Raw genomic sequence first — 17,116 nt, 5'->3', positions numbered from 1 at the left:
CAGGCAGAGAGCGGAGTCAGGCAGGCAGAGATCAGGAACCAGGCTGGCAAACGATACCGGAGTCAGGCAGGCAGAAGTCAGGAACCAGGCAGGCAGATAAACGATACCAGAGTCAGGCAGGCAGAAGTCAGGAACCAGGCAGGCAGATAAACGATACCAGAGTCAGGCAAGCAGAAGTCAGGAACCAGGCAGGCAGATAAACGATACCAGAGTCAGGCAGGCTGAAGTCAGGAACCAGGCAGGCAGATGAACGATGGCAACTAGCACTCCGAAGAGAAACCTCGTTGCAAGGCGAATTGCAACTTCAAAAGTCCCGGCTTAAATCCCCTGCTCAATCAGCTGACGTCAAAAGAGGCGTGTCTGCACATCCGGGTGCAGACGCCTTAAAACACGGCTCTTCGCGCGCGCGCGTACCAGGGCTGGGGGGAAGAGTTTCTGACGACGTCTCCACGAGGAGACGCCGCTGCCATGCGGCCCTGGAGGCCAGAAACCCGGCGGTTCGCGGCGCCACGGAGGAAGGTAAGAGCCCGGTCACTAGGCTAGTGACCGGGATCGTAACAGGTAGGTTTGTTGCTGTTTGTGTTCTGGGAGTTAGTGCTGTTTCGGTATTGCAGGTTTGCTGTATAGCTTTTGCGTGCTTTTGAAGGGTTTTGTATTACTACCACAGAGTTCTGGTAATAGAGGGAGTTTGTGTCACTGTTAAGGTGGCAACAGAACTTTGGAATTTATTGTATGTGATTAGTAAAGGGAAACATCCTGGGTCAGACTAGCTTGCAATTTAACCAATGTATTTGAATTTCTTTTAATTAAAGTTTGTCTCTTTCTTGACTCTTTGCAGTCAAAAAATTCCAGATGACACATTTATCTGCCATTGACATGACTTCTGAAATATATGTGAAACAAAATAAATGCAGGATGTGTGTTAGGTGTTTTTTTTACGAGAATGTTGGGGGAGGGGTGGTGGCGGCATCATGATTGGTTGAGTTTAATTATCAAAATCTAGAGGGGTGGCAGCCTGTGGTTCTGAGTTAATTGAGGGGAGGGGGGCAGCAAAAGGCAAAGGTTTGCCTGATACTATTCTGCTGGCCATGCCAGTGCCTAAGTAGAGCCAGCTCAAGGATAAGTGGTGCCCTGAGTGAAAATAGTCAATGGCACCTCCCCATTTATTTATGTAAAATTATTTATTGACTGAACAATCCAAAGACTGTGGTGGTTTACAAAATAAAGCACACAGAACATTCCACAGGTATAATAGACTAAAGCAATGAAAATCAATATATGGTAACATAACATAGTAATGGCAGAAAAAGACCAAATGGGCCATCCATTTTCTTATGGTAGTACCTGCTGCTCTGTGCAGGTTACCTCCAAGCCTTATGTTAAGGGTAGTAAATCTTACAATCAACCAAGCAATTGTTAAACCCATAACAAAATTACAGCTAGCAATATTTTTATGGGGTGAGCAGCCTTCTTGATAATTCAGACAGTGCTGCTTGATCGTGCTTTGCTTTTGGACTCGTCCATAGTAGCAGTCTTGCACTTTTTCCCTAATGTCTGCGTATCAATACCCTGGACTGTAAAAGTCAGGGCCCAGTATTGGCTGTCGACTGAATCCAGTTCCTCCTCTTCCACTTACAAGAGAGCCTTCTCGCTTATTGTTCTGTTAAATACTGGAATCCACTTAATTCATTAACTGATTGCGTCATAGACTTGCTGGATAAGCCATGCTTTTTGAAAGCTCTAGCATTTGCCATGATTCTTAAATTCTCTGGCACGGTCTCTAGTCTTGCGTAGGTGGGCCTGATGAATCGCTGGAACCTTTATTTGCTGAATGAAGTGTGCGCGATGGTGTATACATTCTCAGTACTAATCCTGACCAAGGAATATCTATGGTTTTAATTAACTTATGTATCACCATTAGCACTTTATACTCTATTCTCTACTGAATCAGCAACCAGTGGAGAGATGATAAAACAGACATAATATGATTATAAACATTATGTCCGGTTAATGCACGTACAGCAGAATTCTATATGATTTGTAATGATCTAATTGCTGTCTGGGAGCCCAGGCATCAGGGAGTTGCAATAATCTATCCCAAGGGTCTGAAGTACCATTTGGAAATCCTCAGGCTCTAGAAGGGGCTTTAAGCACCTAAGCATATGTAGCTTAAAATACCTTTCTTTTATCACATTTTGTAGATGCACTTTCATTGATAGCTTTGGGTTGAGCAGCACCCCAAGATTACGGACATGAGAGCATTTGATTTTTATTGCCCACCAAATTCAAACTAAGGCAGATAGATCCTCCGTGCTCGACAGTCTGCTCAACATGATGGTTTCCATTTCTGCAATGTTTAATGATAATATGTTGTCAAATAACCATTTTTATATTGCAGGTAGGCAAATTCCCAGTTTAAATATAGTGGACAAGGAACAAATATAGGCACAAAAAAAATTGTATGTCGTCCTCATAGATTTGGATATTTAAACCCAGCCCTGATAAAAGTTTACAAAGAAGAGCTAAATAGACATTAAACAGTGCCGCTGCGGATAGATTCTTGGGACACCGGTCCAAATCTTAAACCGACGAGATGTTCCCAACCTTCGTCGGTATATAAAAGCCTAAATAAATAAATAAAAATAAATTAGAAGTATGTTTTCCAGTTCGAATCTGTTGTGTGAGACCAGATAAGTATGAACTAAGCCACTTTACTACTCCTGTGATAGCAAACTCTTCTAGCCACTTGATAAGTATGGATTGATCTTTGTTATCAAAGGCATCTAATAGATCAACTAGCAGTAAGATATATCTTTGGCCATTGTCAAAGCTGTGCCATATTATATCAAATATTGATAGAAGTAGTGTCTTGGTGTCTGCTGTGGATTTAATGAATTATCCTCCAGGTAATCAGTTGTTTACATACAGAGTTCTTGATTACCTTTGCCATACATGGTAGGAAGGATATCTGATAGAGCACTTGGACCAGTGGTATGATTTTTTTAAAATTATTGGACACACTGATGCATATTTGATCGAGTCAGGGAGGGACCCCTCCATTTAATTTCAGATGTACTATTTTAGCCACATATGGAGCAGTATCCTCATGGATTAACTAAGGATCCTTTGGAGATGGGATTTAATGCACAGAATGATGGATTAAGTTTGGATATTTATCTGTTGCAGCTCCAAATTGGACAAAGGAGTCAAATGCTCCTAATGTGAAACAACTTTCTGAGAGGCCAGAGTTCAGGGAAGTTGATATGGTTACAGGGGCAAATCGCAGGAAAATATTGGCCCGGGGGATTTTTTTCAAAACCGGCCCACTTACCCTCATGCACGTTCCCTGCAGCACATGTATCTTCCAGTCACGGCAGGATGGGCTCTGCTGTGGCCTCGCACAGAAAATCCTGCAAAAAAACACACTTGAAACTCCTATATTTTTTGTAATGTGTGCTGGGTGTGGGCTTGGCCCTCAGAAAGCCATGAATAAACGGAATTACCATTACAATATAGTAAACCCAACATGGACTAAAGCTATATTCAAATTCTGGGGTCACCTCACCCCCCCCCCCCCAAAAAAAAAAAAAAGACCACCTTCACTGCTAAACATTTTGTGAAGTAACACAAACCCCTGCAGCAAAAAAAAAAAAAAAGCACTTCGAACCTTGCTTTACCATATAACAGAACTGACTCTCAGGACTCAAATAACAGCAATCTTATGAAAAAGTAATGCAAATACTACACCACCTACTGGGGTAACAGAACAAGTCAGAGTGCTACAAATCTCTACAGAGAAACTGCACTAGCAGCAATGCTGCACCTAAGTCACACACAGGCAGAACATAGACTGACCCTTACCTAATACAGAAATAAGGGACTCCAATTTAGAAATGGAAACATGCAAACAAAACCGAAATAGCCTGAGAAACCAGACTCTGAAAGGTGGAAGGTTAAAGAGCAAAATACAAAATTATAAGAAATGCATATACCCAAAGATGGCATATTCAGATTACTAAAATCTCAAAATATATACATATTTTTTACCTTTGTCTGTTCTTTTTATTTTTCTAATCAGTTGGTCCAGGTCTTTCTTTTCCTCTTCCCCTTGTCTGTCTTTTTCTAATTCTTTTTCCAGGGTCACTCTTCTCTTTCTGCTTCTTCTCTCTCCTATCTTCTTCCTTCCACACACACACAGGCTCATGCTTTCTCTCTGACTCCCTTACACACACAAGCACTTACACACCCAGGCTCCCATTTTGACACACATACAACGGAGCTCACCGCAAACCCCTTCTTCCCCCACTAGGGGGACGGGCTCCTGTGGCAGCCTCGTTTCAGCAGGGGGTCTTCGCCACGGTGGCGGCCCTGTATTGGTGGGGGGGGGGGGGGGGGGTCTTTGCTGCCACGAGGACGGGCTCCCATGGTGGCCTTGTTTTGGCAGGCTGTCTTCGCTGCCCCGCAGCCTCTCCTGTTGCTGCCACCTTCCCAGGTGTGCTGGGAAGTTTAAAAAAAAAATCACATGATGGGAGCTACCGGCCCACTGGGGGTACCTGATCCCCGATAGGACAATCCACCCCTGTATGGGTAGGAACATGCTACCAAGAACAACTTTTTTTTTTTTAAACAAAATCCTCACGTTTATTCCTCTTTTTTCCTCTCTCCCTCTTCTCCCTCCTGCCATTCTGTTCCCTCCTCCAGACACTTTTTCCTCTTCTCTCCCTCCAGACATATTCTCCTCATTCTCCCTTCATTCATCTCTCCTTCTGGCACACTTTTTTTTTGTCTCCCTTCTTCCTTCTAGCATTGTCTTCCCTTCGCATTCTCTGTGTACCAAAGACACAATTTCAGTGAAGCCAACACAAAGCACTCTACTATCAGGCCCCTTGGCATTAACACAAAACCCAATAAAAAAAACCCCACATTCCAAACCTATAAAACAAACTTGCCATACCAAAACAACACTAATTGCCAGGATTCAGAGAGCACAAAACTGCAAATATCACACTGTACCCTAAAATAACCTTATACTGTGGGAGAAACCCCCCCCCAACTGCTACAGATCGCTATACAGAAACTAAACACTAGTAAATACCTCATATGCAGAAAACACAGTCCCTCACCAAATGTAGAATAAGGCACCACAAATTAGAAATAGAAAACTATAGACAAAAATGAACAGGAAATCCAAAGAAGTCAGACTGCTTGCAGTGCAATGCTGGAAAAAGAGAAACAGAAATGTACTTCCTCCTGTACTGTGCGAAATGCAAATACGACAGACACATTATTCCCAAAGCTTATGTATTCCAATCACTAAACTTAAGGAGGTGGTGGAGAGTTAGCTTGAGGATGGTGGGCAGTGAAAGGAATCACACAACAAAACCCACTCACACCAACTGGTGTATTCTAGTCCACACCAATGTCAACAACCAAAAATAACCTGTGTACTAGTTAGAGAGCTAACATAACACCCAAAAACGCCAAACCGATTGTAAACCAATTTTTGTAAGACCCTCTATTCACGAGCAGCCATATTATGTGTTCAACTCGTTTCTCATAGGGGTCACTATTACATAATATGGCTGCTCGTGAATAGAGGGTCTTACAAAAATTGGTTTACAATCGGTTTGGCGTTTTTGGGTGTTATGTTAGCTCTCTAACTAGTACACAGGTTATTTTTGGGCAGTGAAAGGAGACAGCAGTTGGGGGAGTATGGACAATGGAGCTGACTCTCCAACATCCCCCTTCAGGCTCTCCTATACCCATCTCTATTTCTTTCCTTGCCATGTCACCACATCTTTGCCTGCTTTATGCCTTCTCTCGCATCTCTGTATCCCACTTCTCTTGTTCCCACATTATCCTTCTCAAGCCTCACAATTGCCCTATTTTCATCTCACCCCCTTCCTAACCCTTCTTCCTTTCTCTCTTGCACCTTCTCCCATTCCTTCATTCTCACTCTTTCCCCAGCTTTCTGTTTCCACTTCTCTTTTCCATTCTCTCTAGTCCAGTGTCTCCCAACCCTCTTTTAGAGATACATCTAGTCAGTTGGGTTTTTAGGATTGCCACAATAAATTTGCATACATTGGAGATCCATGGTATGCAAATCTGTCTCATGCATATTCATTGTGGCAATACCGAAAACCCGACTGGTTAGGTGTGCCTCCAGGAGAGGTTTGGGAAACACTGCCCTAATCCCCCATTTACAGCCTCTATACTCACTCCATCTCCAGCCTCATGTTTTTCTTCTTCCGAAGCAATGCAAGCTCTTTTCCGTCATGCACCTGTTCCCCTGGCTCCAGAACCTTTCTTCTGTCATCTTGGGTCCTCTCTCCTTTATTCCCTCATCTCTAATCCCCTATCATCTCCCTCCAACCCCATAGCCTCTCTGTCCCCTTTTCTTCCCAGATTTGACCTGCCCCACCCCCCACCCCCCAGGCCCCTGTACACTCTGAATCTTCCCTCTCTCCCAATCTGTTCCACTAGATTTGGTTCTTTCTCCCTCTATTTGTGGTCCTCTCTCTCCTGCTCCCTTCTAGGATCTATCCTTCTGTCCTGGATCCTGTCTCTGACTTCATGTCCCCATCTAGACTCCTCCCACCATTTTTCTGTCCCCGCACCACCACCCCCTGTGTTGGTCACCTGTAAGATCTTTGGCCCTTGTTGCTTTGACGTTGACTCAACTTACAGGGAAGACCCTGAAGGTCCTCACTGAAAGCAGGCAGACCTAGGCTGAAAAGAGTCTGGTCAGGAGCTTCACCTGTGCCAACCTTGGGTTGAGCCCTCAGATTCCAGGGGCTGGCAGGTCTTAAGTGAAAGTCTTAGGAGTAGGCACTCGCATAGGTCAGGCTAGGGTCAGAGGGATGCGGCAGACAAGAATGGACAATGCCAGGTTAAGGTTGATGACTGACATTAGACAACGATGGATGAAGTCCAGGCTGAGGTCAGGCACAAGTAGAAAACAAGAAATGTCAGAGTCCAGCAAAGGTCAAATCCAGAAAGCAGTCTGAGGGAAGCATGGGAGTCAAGGGAATGTATGGAGACCATAGGGCAGGAAGGGAGGCAGAGGTGGATAAGGCAGGCTGGGCTGAAGAGACGAGGCAAGAACTGGAGCAGGAGCACAAGATGAAGCAGCACACTACACACTAGATGCAGACAACCTGTTGCTGAGGTATCCTCTGGATGTCTGGGGCATCCTTAATTAGTGGGATGCTATCAATAAGTGTTGAGTCTGGATTTCCCGCCATTGGCCCTTTACGAGGCACCGTGCACTATGTGCGCGATCCTAGAGGATCAAGAGGAGTGAGTAGGAGCTGTGCGACCGGGTGCAGTGTCAGATCTGCCATCATGGCTAGGGTCTGCGTTGTATGAGCAGTGTCTGAGGTGAGTGTCATGGCTCGCAGGGCCTAACCGCGAATCGTAACATTACCTTTTCCCCTGCATCCTATGTGCAGTCTCCTCCTACTTCCCATTCCCCATATTAGGTAGGTGTCTTGCTTGTGTCCCCGATTCCCAGTATTTTCTGTCCCTCCCTCTCTCCCCTCTTCCTCAATGACCATGTACCCGGTCTCTCTTCTTGGGCCCTCCACAGTCTGCAGGAGCAGCATGTTAGAGCGCATTGACTTCCTCTGCTGCATAAGGTCGGTTTCGTGGTTTCAGATGCAAGAGCCCATATCCTTGCTGCTCGTTCTGCCAAGCTATCTCAGCACAGCAGAGGAATCTGATGTGTTAAGTGTCATTCCTGCTGACAGCCATGCACATGGCAGAAGGAGCATGGGGGCAGATTCAGCCCACCAGGCTTTGGGGATACTTGGTCTCTTCTAGCCTTGTCTTATATTGGGCAACTATAATAATAATCTTGTTGCCCTGCACTCCGGCCTACCAGCTCAATGGGTAATGCTGGCTGTGTCCAAGCCACTTCTCATCTCATGGCACCCTGGGCAACTGCCCAGCTCACCCTACCCCAAGACCAGCCCTAAGCTTAAGTTTTTCTAAAAATCTTTCTATCCCTGATCTTTATAGCTGCAACTTCCTGTTGTAAAAGAACCATGATGTTCTACAGGACATCGGTTTTTAAAGTTGTAAAACTAGCTCTTTATAAGAGTTCTGTATTCTGTTTTGAGATGCTGCCTTTTTTATTCAGCATTTCTTGTGTTATTTTTTTATTTTGCCAAGATCTTGTGGCAGTACAGTTCAAGCTAACTTCTTCCCAGTACATATTGCGTAATACACTCAGCATTTTCTGTCTTTGTCAACATGGAAAATCACAGTCTGTAACCTTTTGTGCTAGTTAGAAAGGTGCTCTGAGGCTTGGCATTGACAACCTTGTTTTATTGCATGTTCTTTGCCAACAGTAAGAGAGTGCTTTCTCCTTCTTGTGTTTCTTTTACACTTTATATGCATCCACCTAGATGCAGATAATGTTTTGCTGTGTTACTTCCAAATACCTCTAGGCATAACAGGCTGGAAGAAATCAACTTCCCAAATCATGAGAACCCTTCCAGGCCTGAATCCCTGGAACTCTTTGGCAGAAGTCCTGTTTAAGTACCTGTGTGCCTCCCCTTTCTGTGTCTTCACTGCAGAGGGCTCACCTGGGATCTGAGACTTGACAAACCTCTCCTTTCTGGCGCAGTTCTGAAGTGGGGGTGGGGAGGATTACTGCAGGCCCTTTAAAGATTGGACTTTCACTCACTCTGAGTAACCACTCTTCACACTGGAGGTGGTGTTCCAGCACAAAAGCATAAATTAAAGTTTAATAATAAGTAATTTATACTGATTTGGCACACTGTACATTTCTTGGGAATCCAGCCCATTAACTTCAGGCTGCAGATTTACGAGTACATTCTTGCAGGGGCCTCTTTTTTTTCTCTGCCTCAGGTCTTCGACTTCTATTAAATGGCTCTACAGCTTCCTTCACACTCTGGGTTGCCGCTTGTACCTGATAGTCAATGCTATGCACTGCTTTTTCAGTCTCTGCTCCTTACTTCTCGTTAATGGGCTTTGTACTGGGACAAAAATCTCCATTCTTTCCTCTTTGGAAGTACTGGATGAGGACATTCTCCTTTCTCTCTCTAGAATAATGCCTTGGATATGGTGGGCTTTGAAGGAATCTGGGTGAAAGCTCCTTTTCTCCAAAGCTTCAGTGGGCAACTGACTGGCTTTCAGATTCTTCTGTCATCCAGAAAAGCAGAACAGAAATCTCTCAGTTCTGTCTTCTGGTAGATTAAGGGTAATAGTTATCATCCAGAAGATGGGTAAAACTGCATCTTTACTGGTCCCAGAACTTAGGGCTTGGACAGAAATTTCTCAGTTCTGCAGTTTGCCTCCTATCCCATGACTTTTTAAACTTTTTTTTTTTTTAGAAGCCTCTCATGAGTGACTTTGTCAGACGCTTTCTGAAAATCGAAATACTCTACCACTGTTGGCTCAACTTTATCCACATGTTTATTAACTCCTTCAAAAAAAATGTAGCAGATTTGTGCGGCAAGTCTTCCCTCGGGTAAAGCCATGCCTACAGTGTTCCATTAAACTATGTCTGTCTATATGTTCTGTGATTTTGTTCTTTAGAATTGTTTCAATGGTTTTTATCAGCACTGACGTCAGGCTCACTGGTCTATAGTTTTCCAGATCACCCCCAGAGCCTTTTTTAAATGCTGGGGTTACATTGGCCACCCTCCAGTCTTCAGGAACAATCGACAATTTTAATGATAGATTTCAGACCTGTTACTAATAATTTGTAATTTCATTTTTGAGTTCTTTCAGAAGTTGGGGTTTATACCAACTGGTCCGGGAGATTTGCTGCTCATCAGTATATCTATCTGGCCTACTATATCTTCCAGGTTCATCTGACTCATCACCCTTGAAAACCGTCTCCGGAAACGGTAGCTCCCTAACATCCTCATTAGTAAACACGGAAGCAAATATTTATTTAGTCTTCTGTAGTATCCTTATCTTCCCTAAGAGCCCCTTTAACCTCTCGATCATCTAACAGTCCAACTGACTCCCTCGCAGGCTTCCTGCTTTGGATATATTTTAAAAAGTTTTTGAGTTTTTGTCTCTCTAGCCAGCTTCTTTTCAAATTCTCTTAGCCTGTCCTGTCAAGTTAAAACACTGATAACGCTTATGCGTTTTCCCTGTTCTTCAGATAGATCCTTTTTCCAATTTTTGAAGGAAGTTCTTTTGGCTAAAATAACCTCTTTCCCTTTGCCTTTTAACCAAACTGGTAGTCAGTTGGCCTTCTTTCCACCTTTAATGTGTGGAATACATCTGAACTGCAATTCTAAGCTGGTATTTTGAAACAATGTTCATGCTTTAATGGAACACAGTCAGCATGGATTTATCCAAGGGAAGTCTTGTCTAACAAATCTGCTTCATTTTTTTGAAGGGGTTAATAAACATGTGGATAAAGGTGAACTGATAGATGTAGTGTATTTGGATTTTCAGAAGGCATTTGACAAAGTCCCTCATGAAAGGCTTCTACATAAACTAAAAAGTCATGGGATAGGAGGCGATGTCCTTTCGTGGATTACAAACTGGTTAAAAGACAGGAAACAGAGTAGGATTAAATGGTCAATTTTCTCAGTGGAAAAGGGTAACAGTGGAGTGCCTCAGGGAACTGTACTTGGACCGGTGATTTTCATTATATTTATAAATGATCTGGAAAAGAATACGAGTGAGGTTATCAAATTTGCTAATGATACAAAATTATTCAGAGTAGTTCAAATCACAAGAGGGTTGTGATACATTACAGGAGGACCTTGTAAGACTGGAAGACTGGTCATCCAAATGGCAGATGAAATTTAATGTGGACAAGTGCAAGGTGTTGTATATAGGGAAAAATAACCCTTACTGTAGTTACACGATGTTAGGTTCCATATTAGGAGCTACCACCTAGGATAAAGATCTAGGCATCATAGTGGATAATACTTTGAAATCTTCAGTTCAGTGTGCTACAGCAGTCAAAAAAGCAAACAATGTTAGGAATTATTAGGAAGGGAATGGTTAATAAAACGGAAAATGTCATAATGCCTCTGTATTGCTCCATGGTGAGACCGCACCTTGAATACTGTGTACAGTTCTGGTCACCGCATCTCAAAAAAGATATAGTTGCGATGAAGAAGGTACAGAGAAGGGCAACCAAAATGATAAAGGGGATGGAACAGCTCCCCTATGAGGAAAGGCTGAAGAGGTTAGGGCTGTTCAGCTTGGAGAAGAGACGGCTGAGGGAAGATATGATAGAGATCTTTGATCATGAGAGGTCTTGAACGAGTACATGTGAATCGGTTATTTACACTTTCAAATAATAGAAGGACTAGGGGGCACTCTATGAAGTTAGTAAATAGCACATTTAAGACTAATCTGAGAAAATTATTTTTCACTTAACGCACAATAAAGCTCTGGAATTTGTTGCCAGAGGATGTGGTTAGTGCAGTTAGTGTAGCTGTGTTTAAAAAAGGATTGGATAAGTTCTTGGAGAAGTTCATCAACTGCTAATAATCAAGTTGTCTTAGGGAATAGCCTTTGTTTTTACTGGCTTCAGTGGCATGGGATCTTCTTAGTGTTTGGGTAATTGCCAGGTTCTTGTGGCCTGGTTTGGCCTCTGTTGGAAATAGGATGCTGGGCTTGATTGACCCTTGGTCTGACCCAGCATGGCAAGTTCTTATGCTGCACCCTTCAGTTTTTTTCTAATTATATTTCTTATTCTTTCAAGGTCTCCTAGAGCTGTAGATTTACTTATTGTCCCCCTTCCAGTTATTAATTCAAATTTTGATCATGTTTTGATCGGTGGCCCCACCACTGTAACTTCTTACCAAATACTGTGTTCCACTAAAATTAAAATAGCTCCCTCTCTTGTTGGTTCCTGAACCAATTGCTCCATAAAACTTTTTTTTTTAAATTCCTTCCAGAAATTTAACCTCTCTAGCATGTCCTGTTACATTTTCCAGTCAGTATTGGGGTAATTGAAATAAAAGTACATGCCAGAGCAGACTGCACTTTGAAGCAATATCACATAGTACAAGAAGTGCAGAGGAAATTGTTAATCCTGACAGAGGACTCAAAGCTGATTTCAATGGTGAAATAAGTTTTTATTTGTTCATTAGGCAACTCCACAGGTTTATATCACAAGAAGCTTTACGGCGTCCCCGGACACGGACCCGTGTTTCGCCTAGGGCTGCATCGGGAGGGCACGCCAGCAGGAATTCACATATGAAATGCTGTAAACAACAATCAAAAGTCAGGATGCTGATATAGGTCTTACAGCCGGATAGAAATATAAACAGATTAAACCTTAATTCTTACCTGACAGCTGATGTGCTTAAATTTGACAGGGAGCGCGTTCACTCTAAACGCTGTCAGGTATTTGAAGAATAGCAGTGGCGCCAAAACTACAGGTGAACCAATGACGTGAATCTGATGACCCCGTTCATTGGTTCGCGTTCCTGTAGCGCGCCCTAGCAACATTGTATGCGACCAAGCTTGTGAGAGAACTAAGTAAACAGGAACCATTCTATCTCCCGATTGAGTCCCTTAGGGGTGACTGAGTCTAAAATAAAAATCCAACGCTGTTCAATGCGGCCAAGCTGTTCAGCATAGCAGCCACCGCGAGCAGGTCGTGGAAACACCTCTATAACACTATACATGAGGTCTGAGAGATTATGAGATTTTTTAACCCAGTGGTCTACTAAAGGTTCATTTTCTCTAGAATGCCGGATGTTAGAGCAGTGCTCTGTGATACGCGTTTTAACCATCCTTGTGGTTTTACCAACGTAAACTAGTGGACACGGGCAGGTGATGACGTAGATGACTCCGGAGGTGGTGCAGTCTGAATATGAGCGGAGGGAAAAAACTCTCTTGGAAACTGGATGAATAAAGGAGGTGGTAGAGGTGGTATGGGAGCACACTGTGCAATGGCCACAGGGATGGTGTCCAAGTCTGGTTGATGGATTCTGCTGCTGTACAAGATCTGCATGGACAAGTTTGTCTCGCAAATTCTTACTCCTACGATATGTAAAACGTAGGGGACCCTGGAACACCATCTCCATGGACAGTGCTCGCCAGTGTCTGCGAATCATTTTAGTGATTTGGCGACTGAGAGTAGAGAAAGGCAGGATACAGTTGATAACTGGAGTATCAGATCGGGGGGATGGGAGAAAAAGTAGATCTCGATCAGTGAATAGTGCACGTTTCATTGCTTGTCTCACCACCCGCTTGGGATAACCCCGAGATAGAAACCGGGCTGACATTATTTCGGCTTGGTAAATGAATTCTTTCCGGGTAGTGCATAATCTGCGTAATCTGAAAAATTGACCTGTAGGAATGTTGGCTCTTAGAGTACTTGGATGACAGCTTTGAAACACTAGCAGAGTGTTTCTATCTGTATCTTTACGGTGAATAGTGGTCAAAAATTGATCATTGTGGATGGAGACTGTGATGTCTAAAAAAGCAATCTCAGATTGATGCCAGCAATAGTTAAATTGTAAATTAGAGTCACAAGTGTTGAGCCAGTCCATGAACATAAATAATTGTATCTCGGTACCCCGCCAAACCAAAAAAACATCATCGATGTATCTTAACCAGGTTACAATGTGTTGGAAGCCCTCTGAGGTGTATACAAACGCATCCTCAAACTCTGCCACAAAAAGACAGGCTAAACTGGGGGCCATAGTGGCCCCCATCGCCGTGCCTTTTACCTGTAAATAAAATGTGTCATGGAACCTAAAATAATTTTGTGTGAGCGCTAGGGATGCCAGCGTGACTAACAGTGAGGTCGGAACTCTCTGGGGATCCGTACGGGTGTTCAAGACTTTTTCAATAACCCTAAGAGCAGCAGGTTGGGGAATGTTGGTATAGAGGGAAATGATGTCAAGGGTAACTAGAAAAAACGGTTCAGTGGGAAACTGAATGGAGTGTAAAAGAGAAATGAAATGTACTGAGTCTCTAATATAGGAACGGATCAGAGGGACAAAAGGCTTTAAAAACAGGTCCACAAATTGGGACAAAGGTTCCAGTAGTGAACCGATGCCCGCCACAATGGGACGTCCTGGAGGGTGTTGAGGATCCTTATGGAGCTTGGGTACCGTATAAAAAACTGGAGTGATAGGATGCTGAGTTACCAAAAATTTTGCCTCTCGAGGTGTCAAAATACGGCGTTCCACCGCCTGCTCGACGATAACTTTAATCTGTTGTAACAGCTGGGAAGAGGGGTCCTCCAGTAATGGTTGGTAAAAGGAGGTGTCAGAAAGTTGACGCATAGCTTCTGATATATATTCCTCTCTGTCCTGGATAACAATCCCCCCTCCCTTGTCCGCTGGCTTTACTACAATCGAGTTGTCCTTTTGGAGAGTCAATAACGCTTGTGATTCTGGTTTAGAAAGATTAAACTGAGTATATTGCCGAGTGGAAGCCAATGCCCTCAGATCCTGGTCCACCAACCTCTCAAAAGTTAAGAGAAGCGGATCGCCAGGGCCTGGGGGGACCCATCTCGACTTTGCCCGTACTAATGAAAGATCGGGAGGTGAAGGAACATCTGCAAAGAACTGCTTAATTTTTAGCAATCTACAAAAACGATGGAAATGTACTTTATAATCAAATAAGTTCATTTGTACCGTAGGCACAAAGGATAAGCCTTTGGTTAATACATTTAATTCAAGTGGTGAGAGCGATCGTGATGACAAGTTGAAGACTGAAGGGCGTTCTACAGCCACGGGTCGGATGCCTGATTCATGGCCCGGGTGATCCGTTGAGGCTGTTGTGCTCGGCCCCGGGAGCGGGTGTTGCGGATAGTTTTGGAGGGAATGCCTGGGTCCGGTGGACGCTGGCCTGAATCTAAAAAAGAGGCTGCAATAGAGGCATAGCGTGATGATTGCCCATGTGTAGAAGATGAGCTTGGTAAAGACGTAGAGGTGGATGCTGCAAAGTCCTCGCGTGATGGCTGTGGATGCATGGCTGGAATATCTTCGCCCGACGAATCGCCGGATGAATTGTGCGCGAAAGTGACCTTTCTCGGAGGTTGGGGACGAGACTTGGACATCCATTTGTATACAAACCCTGACTTGTAATCGGTTTCGTCTCGAATAAATTTTTGGTGTTTTACCATCTTTAAATCCGTACGAAACTTGTTAAGCTGCGTTAGAAATTCAGAATGTTCCTGCTCAAAAGCAGTGCTGGGTGTGGAATGCTTGATGATGTCCAAATTCTTAGTTAAATCTTCCTGTAAAGAGGTCTGTAGGTGCTTCGTGGTTTCGATAATAAGTACCATAAGGTCCAAAGAGCACTTATTTAAAATCTGGTTCCATCGGGTAATGAAGGTGGTATTCTCGGTGTGTAGGCGAGGTTCCTTCTGAACCCGGAGCCCTCGCGGAATCCGGCGTACCCGGCAATATTCTATGAGGGTCGCGGCATGAAGTTCGGCGCGAGTCAGACGTTTTTGGATATCAATAACGTCAGCCCAAGTAACTGAAGGTGGTGTCGAGGAGAGTGGTTCGTCAAAAAAGTGCTGGTCAGACAATATTGCGTTCAAATCTGCTTCCGAATAACTGAAGGTTTGGTCATCGGCCGCCATTTACAGCTCAAAGATCAAGGTAATCCAAAACCAAAAGTACATGCCAGAGCAGACTGCACTTTGAAGCAATATCACATAGTACAAGAAGTGCAGAGGAAATTGTTAATCCTGACAGAGGACTCAAAGCTGATTTCAACGGTGAAATAAGTTTTTATTTGTTCATTAGGCAACTCCACAGGTTTATATCACAAGAAGCTTTACGGCGTCCCCCGACACGGACCCGTGTTTCGCCTAGGGCTGCATCGGGAGGGCACGCCAGCAGGAATTCACATATGAAATGCTGTAAACAACAATCAAAAGTCAGGATGCTGATATAGGTCTTACAGCCGGATAGAAATATAAACAGATTAAACCTTAATTCTTACCTGACAGCTGATGTGCTTAAATTTGACAGGGAGCGCGTTCACCCTAAATGCTGTCAGGTATTTGAAGAATAGCAGTGGCGCCAAAACTACAGGTGAACCAATGACGTGAATCTGATGACCCCGTTCATTGGTTCGCGTTCCTGTAGCGCGCCCTAGCAACATTGTATGCGACCAAGCTTGTGAGAGAACTAAGTAAACAGGAACCATTCTATCTCCCGATTGAGTCCCTTAGGGGTGACTGAGTCTAAAATAAAAATCCAACGCTGTTCAATGCGGCCAAGCTGTTCAGCATAGCAGCCACCGCGAGCAGGTCGTGGAAACACCTCTATAACACTATACATGAGGTCTGAGAGATTATGAGATTTTTTAACCCAGTGGTCTACTAAAGGTTCATTTTCTCTAGAATGCCGGATGTTAGAGCAGTGCTCTATGATACGCGTTTTAACCATCCTTGTGGTTTTACCAACGTCAACTAGTGGACACGGGCAGGTGATGACGTATGGCCGGCGCCATTTTCCGTACGGAAAACGATTCGCGGCAAGAAATCGCTTCCTGAACCCCGCTGGACTCCCAGAAACTTTTGGCCAGCTTGGGGGGGCCTCCTGACCCCCACAAGACTTGCCAAAAGTCCAGCGGGGGTCCGGAACGACCTCCTGCGTCGAATCGTTTTTGTCTATGGCCGCCGCCATTTTGTGGCGGCCATTTTGCAAAATGGCGCCGGCTGAAGACAAAATGATTCAATTGAGGGGGCTGTTCCGGACCGCCACCGTTCTGGACCACCGCTGGATCCCCAGGTAATTTAAAGCATTTGGGGGGAGTTCGGGAGGGTGGGGGATTTAATTTAAAGGGTCGGGGGTGGGTTTTAGGGGGTTGGCTCACGATTTTAACGATTTTTCATGATATTTTTAAAACCCAAACGGCAACAATACGATTCCCTCCCCCTCCCAGCCGAAATTGATCGTTAAGACGATCGAGGACACGATTCACATCTCTACAGCTCATTGCTTCAACGGCAGGGGGGATGACGAAAAGAGGATTTATATTCAGACAACAACCAACAAAGACTGAATTGCACAGGCTGGGTAAACAAATAAGCGTGGGAGTAGCTTGCTTATTGTGGCAGTTACTTCCCCTAACCAATAAGCTAGATACTTCACTTAGATGCAGCTCCAGCACTGCTCTCTACATCAAT

At 44.1% G+C, this 17,116-nt stretch overlaps 1 protein-coding gene across 5 annotated transcripts in view; it reads left to right on the top strand.

The window, feature by feature from the left end:
* Positions 1–17,116, top strand: part of LOC115100224 (semaphorin-4D-like) — a 434,534-nt gene that overhangs the window by 74,714 nt on the left and 342,704 nt on the right. The gene's annotated exons all lie outside the window — the stretch shown is intronic.

The sequence above is a fragment of the Rhinatrema bivittatum genome, chromosome 1 (genome assembly GCF_901001135.1).
Source record: "Rhinatrema bivittatum chromosome 1, aRhiBiv1.1, whole genome shotgun sequence".
Lineage (NCBI taxonomy): Eukaryota > Metazoa > Chordata > Amphibia > Gymnophiona > Rhinatrematidae > Rhinatrema > Rhinatrema bivittatum.
The sequence above is the reverse complement of the archived record's forward strand: the minus strand, read 5'-3'. Positions and strand labels throughout refer to the sequence as shown.